Genomic DNA, 22,637 nt, shown 5'->3' on the forward strand with positions numbered 1-22,637 from the left:
CAGCGTTACCGTGATGGAGAACCACTCTCCGGTACGATCTCGACGACGATTCAAGTAACTCTCGGATACGTAGTGATTGCCCCACGCATTAACATTGAGTACAACTTAGACGCTAAAGAAGAGTAGAGTTCGTCATCCCGTTGACCGTGGATTCGTTATTGAGCCTAGGATCATTGTCATTAGCTTCTCGAGTATCAATTTATCGCGATTACTTGTCCAATTCCAACATGGTCATGTTTGCACTAGTAAATATCTCCTCTATTGCATAGTGATCACGTCTAGTGTCAATAGGGATTCGTTTACGCCCTTAACCCTAACTCTAATCGTAACGCCAACCCGACATATATATATATATATATACACATATACAGGGCGATACTCTACAGCTGGAGAAAAATTTAAGAGGCGATTCTTCAAGCTAAAATAAGATGCAAATCAAGAATAAAAAGATTGCGTTTTCAGCTTTGTTTTTTAGTTATTGTCAATTAAAACTTAGCCGAAATGTCTCTGTGTCCGAGCAAACCTCCTTAACTGAACAAAAGTAGGTCAGCCTAAACAGCGAGACGCACAGGGATCCTCAAATCGAACGACACATAGGCTTGCCTAGCACAAATCGTAGAAAAGGATATTATGACATTTGACGACGTAAACCATCTTGCGCGACGCTTTGTAAGAAAAATCGTAAATGAATGACAAATAATATTTAAAAGTGAAAGAAATCAAAACGTTTAAAAAACTAAAAACGGAAAGGCTCAAAAATATCTACAGTAGAATAACCTAAACCTCTACTAAATTAAACTTTATGTTTGTTCTTTATGTTTGACTGTTGAAATGATCCTGCCCTTCCAGAACTGTTTTACCCTCCTACCAAATTTCTAAAATCTAAACATGTTATGTAACAAGATAGTAGTGGAGAGTCCATTCAGAAAGAAACTAATATTTAGTTGCGAATAACTAAAAAAACAGAGCCCGAAACGCAATTTTTTTTATCCTTGATTTTGACTTTATTTTAGTTTCAGGAATCACCCCTTAAATATTTTTACACCTGTGACCGAACATCCCGCATAATTCCATTAACGCGCACGCTATTAATACATTTACTGTAATTTGTATCAGTACAGATACAAGCTTTCTGTTATAATGTACTGTTATAAGGACTTTCTGTTATAATGTATTGCAATTTAATACAAATAAATATAAAGTTGACGAGATTTTAAATAATATAAATATAAACGAGTTGAAGTTTTATAGCATGGCACTCGAGCATTGCCATACCAAATGCAGGTTGCTGCAGTATACTTATTATACTGTAATATGTAAATAGAGTAATCTTAACCATTGTTATCAACGGGGATCAAGCGAACTTAAAACACCGTGCACAACCAACATACTCGAGGCTGTAAGAAATATCTGTCGTAATTCAATCAAAAATGAATATTATCTATGTATTGAGTTTGAGTTAGCTTCTCGAATCACTACGTGAAATAATAAAAAATATTATTTTCATAGAATAATGTTATCTAATTAATCATTCGCCTACTATTCTAATAATTGATTCGTTATTATTTCATGCAACTCAACCCTCTGGCAACGGCATTGAAAAATCTAAACCAAATCGGAAACATAGATCATATTCACTTTTAATTTAGCTGTAAATTATAATCATAGAGATATAAGGATAGAGTGCGAGGGCGAGCTGAGAAAGCGAAAGCGAAAGCGAAAGAGAACGCTGCATAAAGGCCTCTTGTGTCCTTGTCTAATAACGCATGCTCGTTCGTATAGCAAACATATAAGTGTATAGCCAACACAAACATTGTCAGTGTCATGCCTGATTAGACAAGGACAGAAGACACTTTTATGCAGCGTTCTTTCTACTCCTATATCGCATCCACTTACACGATAATTTAAGACTATATGACTCGCGTACTCTAACTCTTTGTATATCTATGGTTATAATAGACATTTATTGCAGTCTCACAGTTGTTAGAAATTTTGAGTTTTAGGACATGTCTAAGAATCATCGAAATGGAAAGGTAGGTAGCATTTCTGCACTTCCATCAAAATTACTATTAACAAATTGAACACTTTAAACACTCCATCCATTACATAAACCTCTATTATATAATTGTGATAGTATGACATATTTTTAATCTTCTAATCTATGACCAGAGAGGAAACTTCCTTTCTGCTGTGACGTCCATATCTCATAAAAAGGTTATTTGAAAGTTAGTGGTTTTCACGTTCGTGTTCTATGTATATATGTAGCGCTTAAAGTTCTAAAACAGACAACAATTTAAATATCCGTGAAGGTCACCTTTTATGAACATTGGAAGTTATAATTTAATTTTATACAAATAAGAAATCATTCATATTATAATATTGAAATATACATCTATACAGATATTGCATACATATGTATGTATGTTAGGTTAGAAAAATTTACCAAATATCCAGCTGGACAAATTGTAAAGTACAAATTAAATAAAAAAAAAAAAAAAAGAAAAAAAGAAAAAAAAAAGAAAAAAAGAAAAAAAAAAGAAAGAAAAGATATGTATCTATATATATATATATGTACAGCAAATTTCCAATTAGATGAATTTTTTACTGTATATTCCAAAAACAATATGTAAAACGATTTTAATTAATATTATCATTTGTCATTTTACATCTACCTATTTACAAAGTTACTGTGGACTTGTCTAAAACCACCAGAAATGAATAACATAGAAACTTAGGACTTTACCGTGTCGCTGCTGTTAATGTAAAAAGCACACGACCACAAAGTATTAGTAATAGTAGTTGGTAATATTAGTATTGCTAACTACTATTACTAGTAATAAATATTAGTAATAATGATTATGAAAACAGTCAATCATATACATTTTGAAAACATTTAGATTTTTTTTCTTTGGTTATACTAAAATAAATTCTCTCTTATTTAAGCAAACGGCTCAAAAAATATTTGTTTAGGTATACAATATAATGTATATCTCCTATATGATTATAAAATGGTACATGTAACTTAGAAGAAACCATGTTTAGAACCTCGTATGACTGGTTACTACTTACAGACTTATTAATATGTGTAAATATTTATAGTATATTTAAGAGATTTATGGCCTAACAAAATGATAAGCCTCATTAAATAGACATAGCGACAAATGATTTCTATCAGACTGTTTTAACATTATTAAGCAAACTATTAAGAATGATATTATTTTACAATTTTTATGTATAATAAAGATTTAGAGGTCGTCTTCAAATACTTTAACAAATTACTGAGTATCCTAAATCTAACTTACAAAAGGATATTATAAAAGATGTATACCAACTTTGTCTATCTGAAATATCTCTTATTACTTTAAATAACAGAAAACAGTAAGTTATAAAATATATTTAGATTCTAAAACAGATCTAATATGATGACAATGTATTTTCTTTTATATATATATATGGTGATATCATATACAAAAGATCTTCAGAGTCCTTTCAAGATCTTTTAAGACCTTCATGTCAGTTTCATTTTTTAGTGAAATGTCTTATATTCCAATTTCATAAAATGTTGAATAATGAACATAAAAGTACTTCATTAGATTAATTGTAAAATTCAGTGTTACTAAGATTCCTTCTATCTTTCTTTACAGAAAGATTAATTTTATTAGTGTTTTTTAGATGTGTATGTGTGCATATATTGTTTATCGTAATGAGGCTTGTAATTTAGTACAACCTTTGCTTAGATAAGTACACGTTTAATATTTTAGATACAAACAAACAGTAAATAGTGACTATTAGAAACAGCAGTGTTAGATTGTTGGCGTTATTCTTACAAGAATACTGATATTGAGACATTGTGAAAGTCTAAACCACACATATTTTTCATACCAGAAACACAATTTTTTGGCCTGCTCGAACCTTACAATTGTTATTTTTGGATGTTTTGTTGGGTAGTATATCAGTAACACTGCAAAATATAATAGAAATATTTCACAATGCAAGTAATAAATTCGACAAACTCAAATGTATGAGGAATTATTTTCAATATAATCCCTATTCTATTGAAGTCAGACATAAAAGTTATATGCCTTGACAACAGAAATTCTACAGAGCGTTTTACCTTTTCGCCTACAAAGAAACTATTACAACAAAGTATGTCTTCTTCCTAATTTTTTGTAAATAATTCTTATTCTTCTCTTATTATTTGAAACAATAAAAATGAAGTGAACAGAGTTGGAGGAATACCTTGTATAATACTTACAGCAGCTACAATATCTACATAAATTTTAAAACATTTATCCTATTTAATATTTTTTAAATTTAAGTGACACAATCTTAAACTTAATAATTGTCAATTGTATGAATTTAAAAGTTGTGTTCATGTGTTACAAAGCCTAAAAAACACAAAGAGTAACATGCAGTTTTGTAACAAAATTTTACTTGAAATTTTTTACGCAAACATTCTATGAAGATAAGAAGAACAGTACATATTTTCCTAAGACCTCTGTTATATGATTTTTTGCTGTCATATCCCAATTGGTTATAAGTTTCAAACATAATAATGATGAATGCATATAATTCTGTTCATATTCAATTGTCAGTAGTCGTTGAAATCCATGATTGTTTTCCAGATTGGGGTTAGGTTATATAAACTTTTATATGAATAATCTAATATAAAAAAAGAATATTTATATGTATCTAATGTTGATATTGACTAGATTTTATGTAATTATTCTATTATACGTATACAATTAGCGATATTTAATTTTGTTACTAAATGTATACACATATTCGTGTTTACGAGTTATATTTCTTTAAATATTTATACGCAATTATTCTTCAACCTATTTGTTATTAGAAGTAAAAATACTACTCTTATTTATGTAAAAATATCTCTAGAATCTTCAGGCGACTCTTATCTTTCTAAATGGGACTAAATGTAACATTTAAACATGATAAATTATGTATGAATTTTTTTCTAAAGCTCAAAAATTGCCTTTATTATAACGTATAGTCTAACCTATATTCTAATATTCTACATTTCTGATATTTTATTGTATTCTAATATTCTAACGTATTCTAATATTTTATAACTCTGGTATTCTCATATATTCTAATATTCTATAATTCTGGTATTTTAATATATTCTAATATTTATATAAAAGCATTGTTCTTTATTACTTAACGTACATAATATACGTCACCGTGATTCTTCAGGACTAACGTTACTCCATTAAACCAGTTGCACTACCAGCCAAATATTTATATTTATATTTAATTAATAAATAGATTTTAAATTATATTGATTGTTAAAGAGAAATCTGGTTTATTAATTTAAAAATCTGGTTTATTAATTTAAATTTAAATAGAAATATTATTATGAGTCTATGAACCAAAAATTTTAAGGAGAATAGATTTAAATTAAAATTTAATTAATAAATAGATTTTAAATTATATTGATTGTTAAAGAGAAATTTAGTTTATTAATTTAAATTTAAATGTGAATATTATTTGAGTTTATGAATTAAAATTTTGGGAGGAATAAATTTAAATTGATTAGATTTAATTAATAAATAGATTTTAAATTATATTAATTGTTAAATATAAATTTAATTAATAAATAGATTTGAAATTATATTAATTATTAGAAATAAATCAAATTTATTTTATTAGTTTAAATTTTAATAGAAATATTACATAAGTTTATAATTTAAATTTTGGAAAGAATAAATTTAAATTGAAATTTAATTAATAAATATATTTTAAATTATATTGATTGTTAAAGAAAAATACAGTTCAATTTAAATTTTAATAAGAATATTATTTTAGTTTATTAATAAAATTTAATCAATTTAATTTATTAATTTAAATTTCAATTAATAAAATAAATTTTAATTTAAATTATATTATTAAATAAAATTTTAAAATAATAAGTTTAATTTTTGTAAAATTGGGTTGGGGGGGAGGATAATTTTAAATTTGTTAATTTAAATTTTGATAAAATTGAAAGATTAATAAATATAATTTTAAATTTAATTAATATAAATAAATTTATAATATTAATTAAATTTTATAAAATAAATTATATAAAAATTTTTTAAATTTATCGACGGGGTATGAATCTATAAGCTTAAATTTATCCTATTATATTTATATATATATATATATATATACGTATTTAAATATTTAAATTATAAATTGATTTTAAATTTATTTAATTTTTTAAATAAAAATATTTTAGTTATAATATTTTTTTTTTAATGAAATTTATTTTTAATATTAATATTTTAAATAATTAATATATTTTTATATAAAAATTTAAAAAATTTATTAATAGAATATAAATCTATTAATTTATATTTAATTTATTATTTAAATGTTGATAATAAAATTTTTAAAACTATAAATTTTTAAAAATATAATTATTTAGGTTATAGTTATTTAAAAAATATTTATTTATTTATTTTGGTTCATTTGTGAGAAATGTGGTTTTATATAAAAATTTTAAAAATTCATCGATAGGGCATGAGCCTATTAGCTTGAACTTAGCTTATTATATAAATGTTAATTTAAATAATTTTAATAATTTAAAAATTTAAAAAATATTATTTTTATAATTTATTAAAAATATATTAATTATTTTTTTATTTAATACTAAAATTTCAAGAATTATTAAAAGTATATAAATTTATTAATGTAAATATTTATTAAAAATAAAAAAATTTTTTAAATATGTTGTTAGTGTTTATAATTTGTTTAAAGAATTATATTAATTTTGATTAAATTTTAAGTAAAAAATTTATAAATTCGTTATAGAGTATAAATATATTGATTTTAATTTAATTTATTATATTTATATAAATAATATTATTCTTTATTTAAGTTAAAAATATTTAATATAATTTAATTAAAATATTAAAATTTAATTAAAATAAATATATAATATTTAAAAATTAATAACTAAAATTAATAAAATGTAAATTATTAATAAATTATTATGATTTTTTTTTTTTTTTTTTTAAGAAAAAAAGTGGAAATTTAATAAAATTTAAATATTTAAAAATTTGCTTGAATATATATATATATATATATATATATATATATATTGTATTAAACAATAGTAATAATAATATGATATTTTATAAAAATATTTAATATTCTTTTAAAAAAATATTTTTATAAAAAATATATTTTTTATAAATATTATTTTTATAAATAATATATTTTTAAGAAATTTAATATTTAAAAATATATATATAAAAAAATGATGTTTTTATAAAAAATGCATTATTTTTTTTAAAAAATAGATTATCTTATATATAAGTATATATTAACATATAATTATTAATTATAAATATAAATAAAATATACTTTTAATATAAATATTTATATTATATAAAAATTTATATATATTTTAAAATTTAAACAAAAAAAATATATTATATAATTATTTATATAAATATTATTGTTTATGTAAAACGTTATTATTTAATAATCTTTAAATATATAATTATTTTAGAAAATATATTGGAAAACATAAATATATAATTATTTCTGTATTCATAAAATATATTATACATTTATATATATATATATATATGTCGGGTTGAAGTGAGGATTATGGAGAGGGGCGTTTAATGAATTCTCATTAGAATTAGCCTTTGCTGTGATACAATGAAGAGATTATTAGCACAGGCTTATTAACAAGATTAGGTACTCGTAGCACTAGTGATAATGACCGATATCGTATAGTTTTTCCGTCGTTTTACTTGTTATGAAATAACTAGACTCCATGCTTTTATTGATTTTCTCTATCGCTATACCTGCATCTTGGTGGAGGGGAGCTTTCTCTGGAGGCAGTTTGAAAGAAGGGATAGAGTTAGATTCTTTTTACCTAAAAATTTGATTTGTCTGCAGGAACATTTTAGACATATTTTTTTTTATTTTGTTTGCCAATCTTCTCTTTTTGTCGTAAGAATAGTTGTATTTTAGATTGTTTATTTTGGATAGTACGTAGCTTTTGCTTCGTTGTAGCTCGTTGTAGCTCGTTGTAGCTCGTTGTAGCTCGCTTTCACAGTCAAGGCGCTATTTTAGAAGGGTACTCCAACAGCTAAAACGATTCCCTTCAACATTCGTAGCAGTATTTCTAATTTCCTATGCTATGAGTTTTTTGTAAGGATAATTGACGGATTTTAACGGTCCGAACGGTCGAGCGCCCCTTACCCCTCGGCCAATAATATCTAAGCATGGCATTCATCCAGGTATCGTTCACGCTCTTCCAGCGAAGGATCGCCCCACTTGGGGCGTATTCGCGCAGTAAACGCCATCCTGCGGGCGAATATGCCGTTTGACGATTTTCTTGAAAACCAATCAGCGTGCGTATTTGGGGTCCTTCGTTTTGAGCCTTGTTGGAGTCTCACTCGACGCTCGCACTTGGGTCTAACACGCTCGAGTTTAACAACGGTATTGGTAGTCTCGTTCGAGTAGTTCAATCGCGAACATGTAACATCGAGTCAGTTTCCGTGCCTTCGTATCGCTAAACGTGGACTAAACAACCGTTTCAATTTCTCAGTGCTCTTCAAGCGCTCGTGCAGGTGAAATCGTTTCGTCAGTCGTAATGATCAGTTGATACTTTTCTGAACAGGTTTCCTCGGTGCGTCAATATCTTCAAGAATTCGTGGACATGGCTGCAAGCGTTAGTGGAGAGGACAGAGTCGTTCTATCAGGCGTAACGATCAGTGGACAGTCCTGTGCGAAATCTTCAGTTGCGAACAGTATCTCCAAGCATCGATGAAGGTAAGTATCGTTTTAGCGAGCGAACGATTAGTAAACCGTCTCGTGCGGGTCTTTCAAATGCGTGCGGCATCGACACGCGTGTATCGTTAATCATTCGCATCGTCGTACGATAATTCAGTCGCATTCGTTCAGTCGTAAATCGCGTCGCGGCATTCGCTTCAGTTGTATTCGTAAATTTCGTTTTAATCGTCGAAAACAATTTGAAACATTCTCATCGTTTGTTCTTCGATATTTCTTTTTTCCAATTTTAACTTTGTCAATTGTTCTACGCGCATTAAAGCTGTTACCCAAGATTAATTCGGCGGGGAACAAGTTAGAGAGCGCGGTATCGTCGTTATCAGACACACGCGCACGTTAGACGTATCGTTGTTTCTTTAACCGATTGAGTAGCAAACAGCGTGATCGGGCTGTTTAGATTTTGTGTCGAAAAGTCCCAGTACATTTGAACTCTACGGACGACTAACGGTATTTTGTATTTCATTGTTATCTTGATGATTTTTATTGAACAAAACTTGAAATATTTATAAACTAATAGTACGCGTATATAAATATATAGATGTATTTCGTAAGAGTAACAAATATGACGAGCGCTATTGTGCCGCTTGTTTCTCTTCGCAATCGATTAAGAGGCTATCGTGCCGTTCGGCACGTTTCGACCCTGGTTTTTCAAAGACCCCTGGGGCTCAAACGGTTAAATTATGTCAATATTATCTGCAAATAATTATTTTTCTATTTACTCTATATGATTTTCGAAACATTAAAAGATTATTATTACTCGACTACTTCAATATTGATTACGATATTTTTTTAATTGCGGTTAAAAACTTGTCACTACTGGTGTGAGAGACTGTAAAATTGATTCGAAATAGTATTTTACAGAGTAACCGATGAAACCGATGAGTTAGATATTTATATAATAAAAAGTTATTTCTATTTCTGAATTTTCTTTCTGGATATTTCTTTTAAATACCATTTTAAGTAGTTGTTGTTTTACAGTACGAATAAAATATTTTAAATATGTAGTAAAAAATAAACTATCTTTATTTTCACAACGCGGTACATAAAATAAAGTATTTTATCTTTGTATTGTAAATAGTATTGTGTTTAAAATGTTTCTTAACAATGAAAATAGATTAAGCAGAAGGTTAATATCAGGATGCGAGAATCCAAAATATTTGGAAATTAAATTCATGTTCTTTTTAACCCTGCTGCGCGCTCTTCGGGTCTCTTTGTTCTTACTGCTCTCCTTTCTTTCTCTAAGAACTTTTGTATTCTTTAAACGTATAGAGCAAAATTTTGTCCGACCGTTGAAACCGACATATTTGAGAAAAAGACGTGCGATCATAGAAAATCTAGGGAACGCACTGATACAAAATTATATTATAAGATGGTAATATGACCCGCGTAGGAAAGCTGCGAAAGAAATAGCAGAGAATGTTATAAATACATTGGAACATTTCAAAGAGAAAATAAGAGTTTGTAAAAATTTCACTAATGCCAAAATTTTGTTTGCGATAATAGAATGTACCGGTTCTTTGCAATGAAAATTATTATGAAGGATATAAGTAACATATTACTACATTTCCCCGGTCCTTACTTAGAAGATAAAACAAACGAAAACGAATCTTTGTATGCAAAGGTAATTTTCTTCTTCAAACTCTTACCGAATAATTTAGTTGAATTGAAGACCGCAGCAGGGTGTTAAGTAACATGCATTATTCAAAGTTTTCATCGCTTGGATTACTCTTATATGGGCAAACATGCAATCCATTTCCTTTTTTTTTTTTTATTCTTTTTTTTATTCTTTTTTTTTATATTTATATTTAATTTGCACTTTACAATTTGTCCAGCTGGACATTTGTTAAATTTTTCTAACTTTATCCGAGTTTGACTATTTTATTTCTGTAGCGAGGTCAGTGGGGTGTTTTCTTTTTATTCTTCTTTTTACGAGAGTTTTGCTCGCTTCAGCAGCTAGCTGGTTTGGATGTATTGCCGTTATTTCCTTGTGTTTTTCTTTTTAAGTACTTGCCGATTTCTTCTTTGACCATTGGTATTTACGTACAACTCTCGATTCCAACTGACGATTCTCTCCCCTCGGTTACAACTCAACTATTTTCTTGATCCGATTCGTTTCTTTTCGTCATCCATCAATATCTCTACTACGCGCGCGTTCGTTACGCGTCCGCCACCGTTGCTACCTACGCCTTCTTCCAATATTACAAAAAATGTCCTATAAGGAAGAACCTTACGGATATCGATGGCTGATTAGGCCTGTCGGCACTTGCGCCTCGGTGATGTTTGGACCGCCGTTGGAAAGTTTTGTTGCCGAGTGCCGCTAAGCCCTATTCGAGTTTTCCGACCGTTTCTGCTTGTTGGCATTTGCTCTTCGTCGCCGACATTGTCTCTATGTCGGCGATCTTTCCGCGTTACTATAATAGAGACGTAACGTAAGAGACGTTACGTAGTAACGTAATTTGACCGTGTTTTTTAAATTTTGTAGGCTTTTATTCACGAGAACGATTAAGTATAATATTACAATGAAGTTCAAATCACGGCCAAACTGTACACAAGACTAGACTCGAGACTAAAAAAAGACTCTTCTTGGTCGAATGATTGCAGTTTTTACAGGCTGCTGCGTTTGTCGGTGTTGAGGGACAAGGGACGGATCCTAATTGCCCTACGTAATGGGTGGCAAATGTAATGTTGGGCCATGTGCAAAGGTCAATTCAAAACCTTAACGGTCCGCTGTCAGGTAGTATGGAATGACGTGGATTTGACGATTTATGATCGTTGTCAGAACAGCCGTTCGTGAATGTTAATATTTTGCTGTTGGTAGTTATACGCAATGCAGTGAAACTAAATAATTTCAAAATTGAAGTAGGCGAGAAAATTAGAGTATTATGATGGTGCAGGTCGAAAGGGCCTGATTTCCTATACAAAAATAAGTCGATGATGAAGTGACAATTTTTAACACAAGACTTGGTTTTCCAGAAAATCAATTACGAAGTTCCGTCCACTTGACTCGCTACTTTTTAAGTATACGCGTACCTATATGACGGAACTTCACAATCCATTGTGTGGGAAACGAAGCCAGGAAAAATGTTATGTATCTGTATGCACGTCTAAAAAAAATACCATTTATCCTCATAGATACATGTATGTTTTCTTAAATATTTTGTCTATTGTGATAACATAAAATAACAGAGCTGATTACTTCAGCCAACGCTCATACCGCGTTGAAAGTACTCGTTCTCGTCCATATGTGAAATCGTTAAACAAAATCATTACCGTAAAATATAATTGACGACTTAAATAATTTTTAGACTTTTTTGTTTTTCAAGTATTAGTGAATATTAGTCCTGCTTACTTAGAAAACTGCACGTGCGCATACAGTGTTTCTATGAATTTTGAGAATTTGTTATTATTATGATCTTTTATTTTACTTTTTATTTCCTTTGCGAGTTTGTTTAGATGTTCTCCTTACTTAGAAATATGCACGATGGGCAGTTTATAGGTTGGCCTGTGCTGGCGCGGTTGGCTAAGTATTAATAAGATATGGTCGTATATATGAAGAAAATATCTTTTTAGCATTAAACGATTATCACCATATGTTGTATCATTCTCGCATACATGCTTACTTATATATTACTTTGTTTATACTTTCCGATAATGTTATATGTATTCAAAATTGGGAATTGGAGAATGTGCAAGTATTATACATACGTACGTCGTTTGAGAGAGTGCAAAAATACATGTGCCAAAAATTGTGACACAAACCGAAGGGCGATGATTCCCTGCGCGTGGCGAAAATGAAGTCGAAAATGTAAAATGACATTTTTCGCTTTGTTTTCGCGAAAGTCAATTATGAAGTTGCCTCTACTTAACTTCACAGTCCATTTTCTTGAAAACGAAACCGGGCATGATTTTACATATCTCTTTTATCCTCTTACATAATTGTACGACGTAAAAGCTTTTTATTCAGTAATATTATATACCAAAATTGATTACTTCAACTAACGCTCATACCGAGCTGAATGCATTCTTTCTCGTCAGAGTGCTGGGAACCCCCCAAGCAGGTCGGTCCTCACTGGAAAAAAATACCAGGCGCAAGGCCTGTTAGTGAGTTTGCCAATTTATACAGTAAAACTCAATAACGAAAAGTGATAAATAATGCTCACTATAAAAACAATCAAGAAAATAAGAGAAGGAAAGAAACAACCAAAAGAAAAATATAGCAAAAGTGAATCAGGAACTTTCTTGGCAATACAAGCTTTGGCACCCAAAGGACGCGGAAACTCAACCGCCCACCAAACCTGTTGAACAGGAATAACAGGGCACAAAGTAGCCAGGAAAGTGTAAGCAAAAAGGAAAGCACGACAGGAGACGCGGACCGCGAATGAAACGAAACCATAAATTCAGCAGATGGCTCCCCATTATCGGCAATACGAACGAAAAATAGGTTCAGCGTATTGCAATCGTAAGAGTCCTGCCTATCTCGGATACAGCAACACCCTCAAATAGGAACAATAAAAGAAACCACCATAATAAGGAAAAAGAACGGAAGCCTACGGAAGAAAGCAAGTAGGAATACGGCCTCTCAGGAAATCACATGTCCGAAAAGAGAATAAAGAATGGATCGAGAGAGAGATATACTATCATCAACGAAAACCTCAACGTCCCAGGCGTAGCCCAGCGAAATGGACAATGAATTTCCAGCGGCAACGCTACCGAGAAGTCAGACACAACCCAGGGAGGCCACCAGCCTCTACAACAAAGAACGCTGACACCACTGCCCCCCACAAATAGAGACAAATCGCCTCCAACATACATTACCAATCAAGACCAGAAGGAGACAGTAAAACTCTTTGAAGAGACTCTAAACACAAATTCATTCCATATTAAACGGATACACACAGATAAACATGTGCTATTCCTACGAAGTATGCCAGTCTTTAACAAAGCGAAAGAAATCGTAATTGCAACTAAGACAGCGTTTACGCATATACACCCAAATCAAAGAAGTACCACACGGTCTTACTAAAGGGTCTAAACAATAGTTTCTCCGAGTCAGAGATACTCGCAGAGTTACAAGCACTACAGATGTCTGACGTACAATTGACAAAATATTGGTGCTTCTCAATAAAAAGATCAATAGAGAACAATGAATTGCTTCCAATTTACATAATCCAAGTATCCCCACAAAGCAATATTAGTTACCTACTAAAATTGAACCGTCTAAATTACTTTAGGGTAAATTGGATAAAGTCAGAAAAAATGACATAACGCAATGTCACAAATGCAAACTGCACGGAGCCGCACGGTCCAAGCGAGTGCAAACTTTGCAAAAAACTTTGCGAGAATATCATCAAATGCAAAGAATCAACAATTTGCGTTACTCAAATAAGCCGCAAATTCGCCCCGTAGTCAAATTTCTTAGCCATCCTAAGACAAGGAATAAGCCGAAACCAAGTCTCTGAAAACCAATCACATCGAACAAATTTATTACCACGCGTAATGCAAAATCCAAATCCAATTAAAACCATATCCGTAACAAACCATACCGTAATAAACTTATCGAAGACTTCAAAAAAAGCATATTCAAAGCCCTAAATGAACAACAAGCACAATTGAACTAAAATAATCATTAAGAACGCACGAAGAATGGATTGACTCTTTCCCAAAAGAAGGCTCATACCTAAACATATGCCTTGGAGACACACAATTACAATTCCCTAATTTACGGGCAAATAACAGGCTCAAAACTATAGACTACGAATGCGACCATAACGCTCCCGTATTAGAGATAAATAAAAATACATCTGACTTCCTAACCCTAGAAACACAGAGTGACGAACCCAGGTGCGAGTACAAAAAAATAAACTAGAAAAAATTACAAAATCAGCTCGAAAAGTACTGCGACCTAAGTATCCACAACAATGTCAACCTAACCAAGAGGCAAATCGTCTCATTTATAGACAAAATAAAAAAACTTATACAAACCGCTCTTCAAGAATCCGTACTAATAATAAAGTAAGAAAGTCGGCTTTCGAGCCCTATACCTATAATAAAAAAAAAAAAAAATTACGAGACAAAAGCTTGATACCATCCAATATTAACAATCTAAAATAAAACTATTCCTACGATCAAAAAGAAGATTCAGAATAATTAAAGTACCTTTTGCACAAAATAAAGTTGTGTCAAAACAAGAATTCGCAAACATTATAAATCAACAGTGGGCAAACAAAATAAAAAATATCTCTAAAAAGGACTCTGCTAGCATGTCCCACAGAGGAATCAAATTTTTACATCAAAAGAATCAAACTCTACCCCATCTCTCAAATTGCCTTCAGACGAGAATGATTCCATTATGCGCGGTATGAACGTTAGCTGAAATAAGTGATTTATTTGCTTTTAATGTACAAAAAAAGAATATTTGAAAAAATGTATGCAAGAATGAGTGTTATATATGGTATTAGTCATTTAATACTATAACATTTCTATTTCCTCATGTTTAGATTATAGATTATTGAAAATAGATTATTAAGGGAAGTAAAAAGGATTGGAAAAACAAAAAGGTGTTTTGTTTTTCACCACGCGGAGTTACCAAGCGGTCACCTATTTAAGTACTATCCGTGTCTGGCGCTGCTTAACTTTCGTGATCGGATGAGAACGAGTGCTTTTTTTCTATATAACATTTATTGACCAGTAGATGAGAATTACATTTGTATGTTGTTCACAATAAACAATGGACTTCGAGTGCGGGCTGGCTTAGGCAAAAGTACCGATACGTGACGATACGACATAACCATACAATGTTTTGTGTCGGAATTACAGTTTTTACCGGTTGCAGTTTATCAGTTTGAATCGGCGTCCTTGATCGATAGTTATTTTCGAAGGTACGCCGAAACGAGCTATTCGTGTAGAGAGGAGAACTGAGGCAACGGTTGTCGCTTCCATATCAACGATGGGAATGGCTTCGGACCAACGCGAAAAACGGTCGATACACGTTAGACAATGTCGGTATCCTTGTGAATATTGCATCGCGATAATGTCTATGTGTATGTGCTTGAACCGGCCTGCTGAAGTTTCGAACGTTCCGACAGGTGAGAATACGTGCCTGGTGACATTGCATCGTTGACACGGGATACATTGTCGTGCCCAAGTCCGGCAATCTTTATTTACGGACGGTCAAATGAAACGCGACGTCACCAATTTTTGCGTGGCACGTATCTCTGGATGGGAAAGTCCGTGGAGCGAATTAAACACGTCGCGCCGCAAGGATTTCGGTACGTACCATCGTACAATGTCGCCTGATATGTCGCAATAAATTTCTACCTATAATTCTAATGGTAAAAAATTAATTCCTTCACCAAGCTTAGCGTAAATTAGTGTTGTAGTTACGATGAACGTCTTGAAAAATATGTCTAACCTATTACCGTGAATTTTCTTAACGACCTTGTCAATTATTATCTCATAATAAGATGTTTTGACTGGATGGATTCGATATGGTTCTAACCATTCGGTATCCCTTTTGTCTTTCTTATGATCGTTGTGAATTAGTACAAAGTCTCCTTCTTTGAAAATTGTTTGAGTTCGCACGACCTTTTTTTTGATCTCGAGCGTATCGTTTCTCGCTACGTATTAGTGTTTGTCTCGTAAACTTCAAATATTAGTTCAACTTTTTTTGTCATGGAAAAGACATATCATTACACGTTAGGGTAGTGGTTTTTGCAATCGCGGAAGGTAAATTAGCTTTTCTTCCGAACGTTAATTCAAAAGGGATAAATTCTGTTCCTACGTGAAGTGCTGTATTATACCCTAAACATATAACATTGAGTATCTCATCCCATTCTTTATCATCGTTATCTCGTAGGCTAGTATAAATTAGATCTTTAACTACTGTGTGAGTACGTTCTAATGATCCGTTGGATCGAGGGTGAAAGTTAGTCGTCTTGATATGTTTAATCTTAAAAGCTTCGTCAAATTTCGTTATGAGCTCGCTAATAAAATTCTGTCCTTGGTCAGTAAGGATTGTCTTGGGAGCAGAGAATATATAAATGTAAGATTGTTTATCTCGGGGTAATTCAGGTGACCGATTCTGAAATCTGAAAATGGAGTTTATTGTGAAAATACTTAAATAAAATACAGGAGTAAACAATAATTAATAATTAACAACAATTAATAACAGTAATAATTAAATAAACAGGAACCAATTAATAACATTAAACAATAAATAACAAGTTCTGTGCAATGTCTAGCTGAAAATCGAGAATCGATTTTCAACCTCCTGAGCTGCCGATCTTTCTCCGTCAATCTTCAATGTTTTAAATAATTACTCCTTCTTCTGTAATCTTGATTATCTCTGATGTTGCTCTCTGTCCGTCCGTTTGGGAAATGAATGTAAAACAAAGAAAGTCGCTCTGTCCGTGAAAGAAAAGAAGTCGTGCTGTCCGTAAACCGAGAGAGTTCCTATCACACTTGAACTCTAGGGAGTTTATATAAATATAATGATTTAATTGCGTTAATAATGGATTCGCTTTGTTGTGTCTTCAGTGGAACTAGCGTCAAGTATTTCGTCAGTTCGTCGTGAATTGATAGGATAAATTGGTTTCCTTATTCTTTGTCGTTGGTCGTATAGTGTCCATGGCTATTTTGTCGTTGGGGTTTAAAGGCGTGTCTGAAATTACTGGTTCTTCCTTAGGTCGTATTCTAATTAGTTTTTCTTTTTGGCAAACGTCACAATTTTGAATGAGATCTTCGATTCTACTTATTAAATTTTGGATCTTACATCGTTCTTTGATTCTTTGGTATATCTTTTGGATTCCTAAATGTCCTATCGTACCGTTATGATTTTCCTGAATTATTTTTTCTATCTCTTCCTCGGTTAATTCCTGGATTGGGTCCCATGCAAAAATGACAGGGTATCGGGTATCATTGAAACATAGAAGCATATGTTTGATCTGGTTCTTTTCTAATTCTGCAAACGTGTTGTCTCCTATACCTACTTTTTTGTTATTTCGTAATATGTTGTCGATTTTCCGTAACCATATTGCCTCGTCGAACTCTTCTAATTCTGTTTTAGTTAATTGATAGAAAGATTGATCGTTAGGTTTCATTTCTAATCGTTTTGGGATTTCTTTTTCCATTCCGTAAAATGTTGTAAGAAATCTAAGACTACTGTTCCTTCAGGGGTTTCTACTTTTTGAATCGCATGAATTCTAGATGAACTATCTGCGACTGGGTTTTCTTTGCCTTTAACGTGTTCGATTGTGTATTCATACTCTTCTATCTGTAGCGAGGCACGAGACAGAAACCGTTGGGAAGTTTGCTGTCGAGTGCCGCTACAGTACCCCCTTACCAGTGACAACGTTACAATTTTTTTACCAAATGTCGGGGTTGATTCCGCATTCGGCGACTTTTAACGCCTAGTCGAAACCTGCCTGAAACCAATCGGGAAATCGGACTCTACGCCCTGATCACGTAACGCGTCTATTCCGAGCGTTTTCTTCGTTCGTCCGGTTGTTGTCGGCTACATCGCTTTCGTCGCGGGCGTTCATTTGATCGGTGTTTTGTTCGTACCGAAGCCTCATCGGAATCGACACGTTACGAGTCTCGGCGGTTCTTTGTTCGAGGTCCTCCGGTACGATAAAAGCGGGCTTTAAGCGGTCTATGGAGACCGTCACGTCGCGATTATTTATCTTTAACGTGTAATTTTTTTCGCCTCTTTGGATTATCTTAAATGGCCCGTCATAAGGCGGCTGTAAGGGACCTCCGATCGCGTCGTGGCGCAAGAATACGTACGGCGAAGATTCTAACTCGCGAAAAACGAAAATTTTCTTTTCACCGTGTCGCGTAACCGGATGCGGTCTGACGTTGCCCATTTGTTCCTTTAGTCGGCTCGCGTATTCCGAATTGGCCCGTTGATTCGTCGGTAAGAAAAATTCTGCCGGCAATCGTATGCCGGTGCCGTAAATCATTTCGGCCGCCGTTGCGTTGAGGTCCTCCTTGATAGCGGTTCGAATGCCTAACAAAACTATTGGCAAAATGTCGACCCAGTTGCTCGTGTCGTGGCACTTGATTGCCGCTTTGAGTTGTCGATGGAGGCGCTCTACCATCCCGTTGGACGCAGGATGATAGGCCGTCGTGCGTAGATGTTTGACGCCGAGCAACCGGCATAATTCCTCGAATAAGCGCGATTCGAATTAACGTCCTTGATCGGTTGTAATTTTCAAAGGTACGCCAAAACGAGATGAGATATCCAGGTCGAAAGGAGGGCCGTAGCAACGGTTGGCGCTTTCATGTCGGCGATAGGGATTGCTTCGGGCCAACGCGAAAAACGGTCGTACGCGCTATATTTTCGCTGGGCGGAACTCAACGGTTTAGTGAGGAACCCTAACGGCTGCTAAGAGTCGTTGACGCGTTGCTGGAGTACCGCTCCTACTGCATAGTCGGATGCGTCTACCGCGAGGCTAACGGGAGCGCCAGGTATCGGGTGCGCTAACATCGTGGCGTTAGCTAGGGCGCGTTTCGATTCGCGGAAACTAGCTTCGGATTGCTTCGACCATTCAATGGGCGCGTTGCCCTTTTTTCCTCCTTTTAACAGGTCGTTTAGCGGCTGGAAAATTTTTGCTGCCCCCGGTATGAAACGTCGGTAGAAGTTAATCATACCGAGGTACCTGCGTAGTGCCTTAACGGTCTCGGGGAGCGGTACTTCTACAATGGCGTCAACACGTTCTGCAAGCGGCTTTATTCCGAATGCGTTTACGGTGTGTCCCAGGAATGTGATCTCGTTCACACCGAATTCGCACTTTCCGGGGTTGATGACTACCCCGTAATGATTCAGGCGTTGGAAGAGCATTCGGAGGTGTTCGCGGTGCTGCTCTTCGGTTTCGGAGGCGATTAGAAAGTCGTCGATGTACGCGAACACGAAATCTAAACCTCGGGTGATTTCATCGACAAACCTTTGACACGTTTGCGCGGCGTTTCGAAGCCCAAACATCATGTTGGTTGCTTCGGAAAGTCCGAAGGGTGTCGTGATCGCGGTTTTCCTGACGTCTTCGGGCGCGATCGGGATTTGATGGTAAGCGCGGATGAGATCGATTTTTGAAAAAAAAACGCGTACCGTGCAGGTGTTGCGCGAAATCCTCTATATGCGGGGGGGTGGGAATACTTGTCGGGCACAGTGCGGGCGTTCAACGCACGATAATCGCCGCATGGTCGTAGATTTCCGTCCTTCTTGGGTACGACGTGTAGGGGTGATGCCCACGGGCTTTTCGATGGCTGCATCACTCCTTGCACGATTATGGTTGCGAACTCTGCCTTGACTTGCTTGAGTCGATCTGGTGCGAGGCGGCGAGGCTTGCAGGAGACGGGGGGGCCGGGTGTGGTTTCGATATGGTGTACCACAGCGTGTCGAATTTTTGAACTTTTCGAGAAGAGAAATCAATTGGCCTTTATCGTTACCAAGTACCTCAGTGTCTATTTCACTAAGATCGATCTCGTTTTCGACGGTCTCATTACAGGCGTTAACTATCTTCGTTTTGCAAATATCGAGGCTGTCGGGCGTAATACGTACGTCGAAGCTTTGACTTAGAATTTCGCGACCAATCATGATATCATATTTTAAGTGACTATCAGGGAGGACGTGAAAAGTTATCTCCAATGTAAGACCGTTGATACATATGGTGGACAAAATCTGTGACGTACTCTTAACACATGTATTCTCTATCCCTCGCATTACTACTATATCGGTCATTCTTCTGCCGGAAAATTTCGGGGCTATGGATTCCTTAATTAACGAGCATTCGACTCCAGAATCGAAGCAAAATGGGAACGACTCACCCTGGTGACTCAGTTTACCGGTTGAGGCCTCCACCACGCAGAATCCGACTCGACGTTCCTTGTCGTTGCTGTCTCTTCCCTCCTTCCGCAACGGGCAGTCAGGTGCGATGTGGCCCTCCGCTTGGCACTTGAAGCAAACCACCTTGGACGATGTAGCTGGTCGGCTTTCTTCTGGGCGTCGTGTCTTCGGTTTTTCGGTCCGCATTCTCTTGCGGCACTCGGTCATTTTATGTCCGGGAATTCCACAGTGGTAGCACCTAGCTCGGTCCATTGTCCTGCTTCGTTTTACTCCAGGTTCCGTCGGTGGATCGCTTGACGAAGAAGTCAGCCCCTTCTTAGCGTACGAGAAAGCCCGCATCTCTTCATAGAATTGCTCCCGCGTCCGGATGTTACGCGTGAATGCTAGCCGCTCGGCCTCCTTGTCCGATAAACGCAATCGATAAAGGACGAAAGTGTTAACTGTTTCGATCATGGTTAGATTTTCCCATCTCGACCATAGGAGAGAGTGAAGACGATGGCCGAAAGCCCCCGTGGTTTCGTCCTCCAGTTGCTGTTCATTGAGGAATCCGACCATCATTGAGGTTATTGTCTCCGTGGTGCCAAAACGCGAGAGAAAATATTCGGTAAATTTTGTCCAAGTAAGACCATCGACCGGAATTTGCGAAAGCCGCCGTGCTGCAGTACCTTCCAGAGCACTGCTTAAAAGGAGATATAGATCGCTATATCTTGTATAGACCTCGAAATTTCTTGTTGAGTTTTTGAATGCTTCTTCTCTGTCTCTTTTTAGGTTTATCTTATTCTCCATTATTTCCTTAGGGACGATTTCAATCATTTTTCCATACAGTAAATGATTTGGAACAAATTCCGTTACACTGTGTCTGGTGTTATTGTACTCTTCTACGCTTTCTTCTGCGATTTTTGTCCAGTTTCTTTTTTTTCCGAATTGATTTTACATCTGATCCTGTTTACTAATGTTTGATTTACCCTCTCGTTTAGTCTTACCTGCATTGATTGATTGTTGAGGCGATTACTAGCGGAAGGCAAGCGACTACTTGAGCAATTGGCTTGCCGTTCTTCTCGCGAGTAGCGTTCTAAGTTGGCTGCTTTCTTTTCAGCTTCTTCAAGATTCACGAGTTCAATGATTAATAATGTTCGACCTATGTCGCGCCTGAGTTCCTTTAGGTACACACGGACAATTTTCTTTGTAGTTTCTTCGATCATTAGCTTGCGTAGAAGTGGATGTGGGTACTCGTTGGTTACTGCGTATAGTAAACGGTTGAGTATTCTTATGAACCGAATATTAAAACTCTGCACTGATTCTTCCCGTCCCTGTCTCAACTCTTTTAATTGTTCCCGATATTCTTCCGAAGTCACTTGAGCTGCCACATTGTTCCTCAGTGCGTTGTACAGATCACTGTAGCACTCAATGGGGATGTTGCGGATACTTTGAGCTGCTTTTCCTACGATTTTTTCTACCTTTATTGCTTTTAGCATTAAATCTTGCTCCATGCAACGGTCTTTCATACTGCTCACTTCTTTGATGAATTCTTCCACACCTACGTCATCGTCTCCGTTGAGCATTGGAATACAACGTATTGCATCCTTAACTCGTAGAGTGGAAAGAGCAGGTGGAAAATAGCCTCTTTTTTCAACCTCGGGTTGTTCGGTGTCGAAGTGCGCAGGTGGGATGCCTGGAACCGTTAACCCGGTCGGTTCGCGTGCCCTAACCGTACTCCCGGTGCGATTAATCGCCGTCGATTTACTTTCGTTGCTTTCGGTAATGATGGAACCAGAATCATCGGTCGCAAGGGATCCGAACCCAGTCCGTAGCTCTGCGACGGTTCTCCCAAGACTTCCGAATTCTGTTACCCAGTATCTATTTGTTTCGTCACTTTGCATAGACAAACGTAACATATCCTCTTGTAAACGGGCAAGACTCTCTTGCTGTTTTTGAATGCTTCACTCAGACCACTCCCGGACTGCCACGGTTGCTCGATGAAGAACTA

General features: G+C 34.7%; 1 protein-coding gene and 1 long non-coding RNA gene across 5 annotated transcripts in view; one reads left to right on the forward strand and one right to left on the reverse strand.

Annotated features, from left to right (window-relative positions):
• The window catches only part of LOC125386706, a 56,548-nt gene extending 51,232 nt beyond the window's left edge, over window positions 1-5,316 (reverse strand). Inside the window, exons 1-2 of one of the 3 annotated variants that reach the window (XR_007227085.1) lie at window positions 5,185-5,316; window positions 3,729-3,961 (exon numbers count right to left, since the gene is read on the reverse strand). The gene's annotated coding sequence lies outside the window, so the exon portion shown is untranslated. Of the gene's footprint in view, window positions 1-3,728; window positions 3,962-5,184 lie in introns of those variants that run through there. The other 2 variants (XR_007227086.1, XM_048413793.1) reach the window with 2 other exon arrangements.
• On the forward strand, window positions 1,678-16,131 carry LOC125386713. Of its 2 annotated transcripts, XR_007227093.1 has the most exons (4): window positions 1,678-2,033; window positions 8,639-8,790; window positions 15,687-15,806; window positions 15,894-16,131. It is a non-coding gene; the product is annotated as an uncharacterized LOC125386713 (long non-coding RNA). The 2 variants fall into 2 exon arrangements; XR_007227092.1 differs by lacking the exon at window positions 15,687-15,806 and having other exon boundaries at window positions 1,686-2,033.
• Window positions 16,132-22,637: the final 6,506 nt, after the last annotated feature.

This window comes from Bombus terrestris, chromosome 17, assembly GCF_910591885.1.
Source record: "Bombus terrestris chromosome 17, iyBomTerr1.2, whole genome shotgun sequence".
Lineage (NCBI taxonomy): Eukaryota > Metazoa > Arthropoda > Insecta > Hymenoptera > Apidae > Bombus > Bombus terrestris.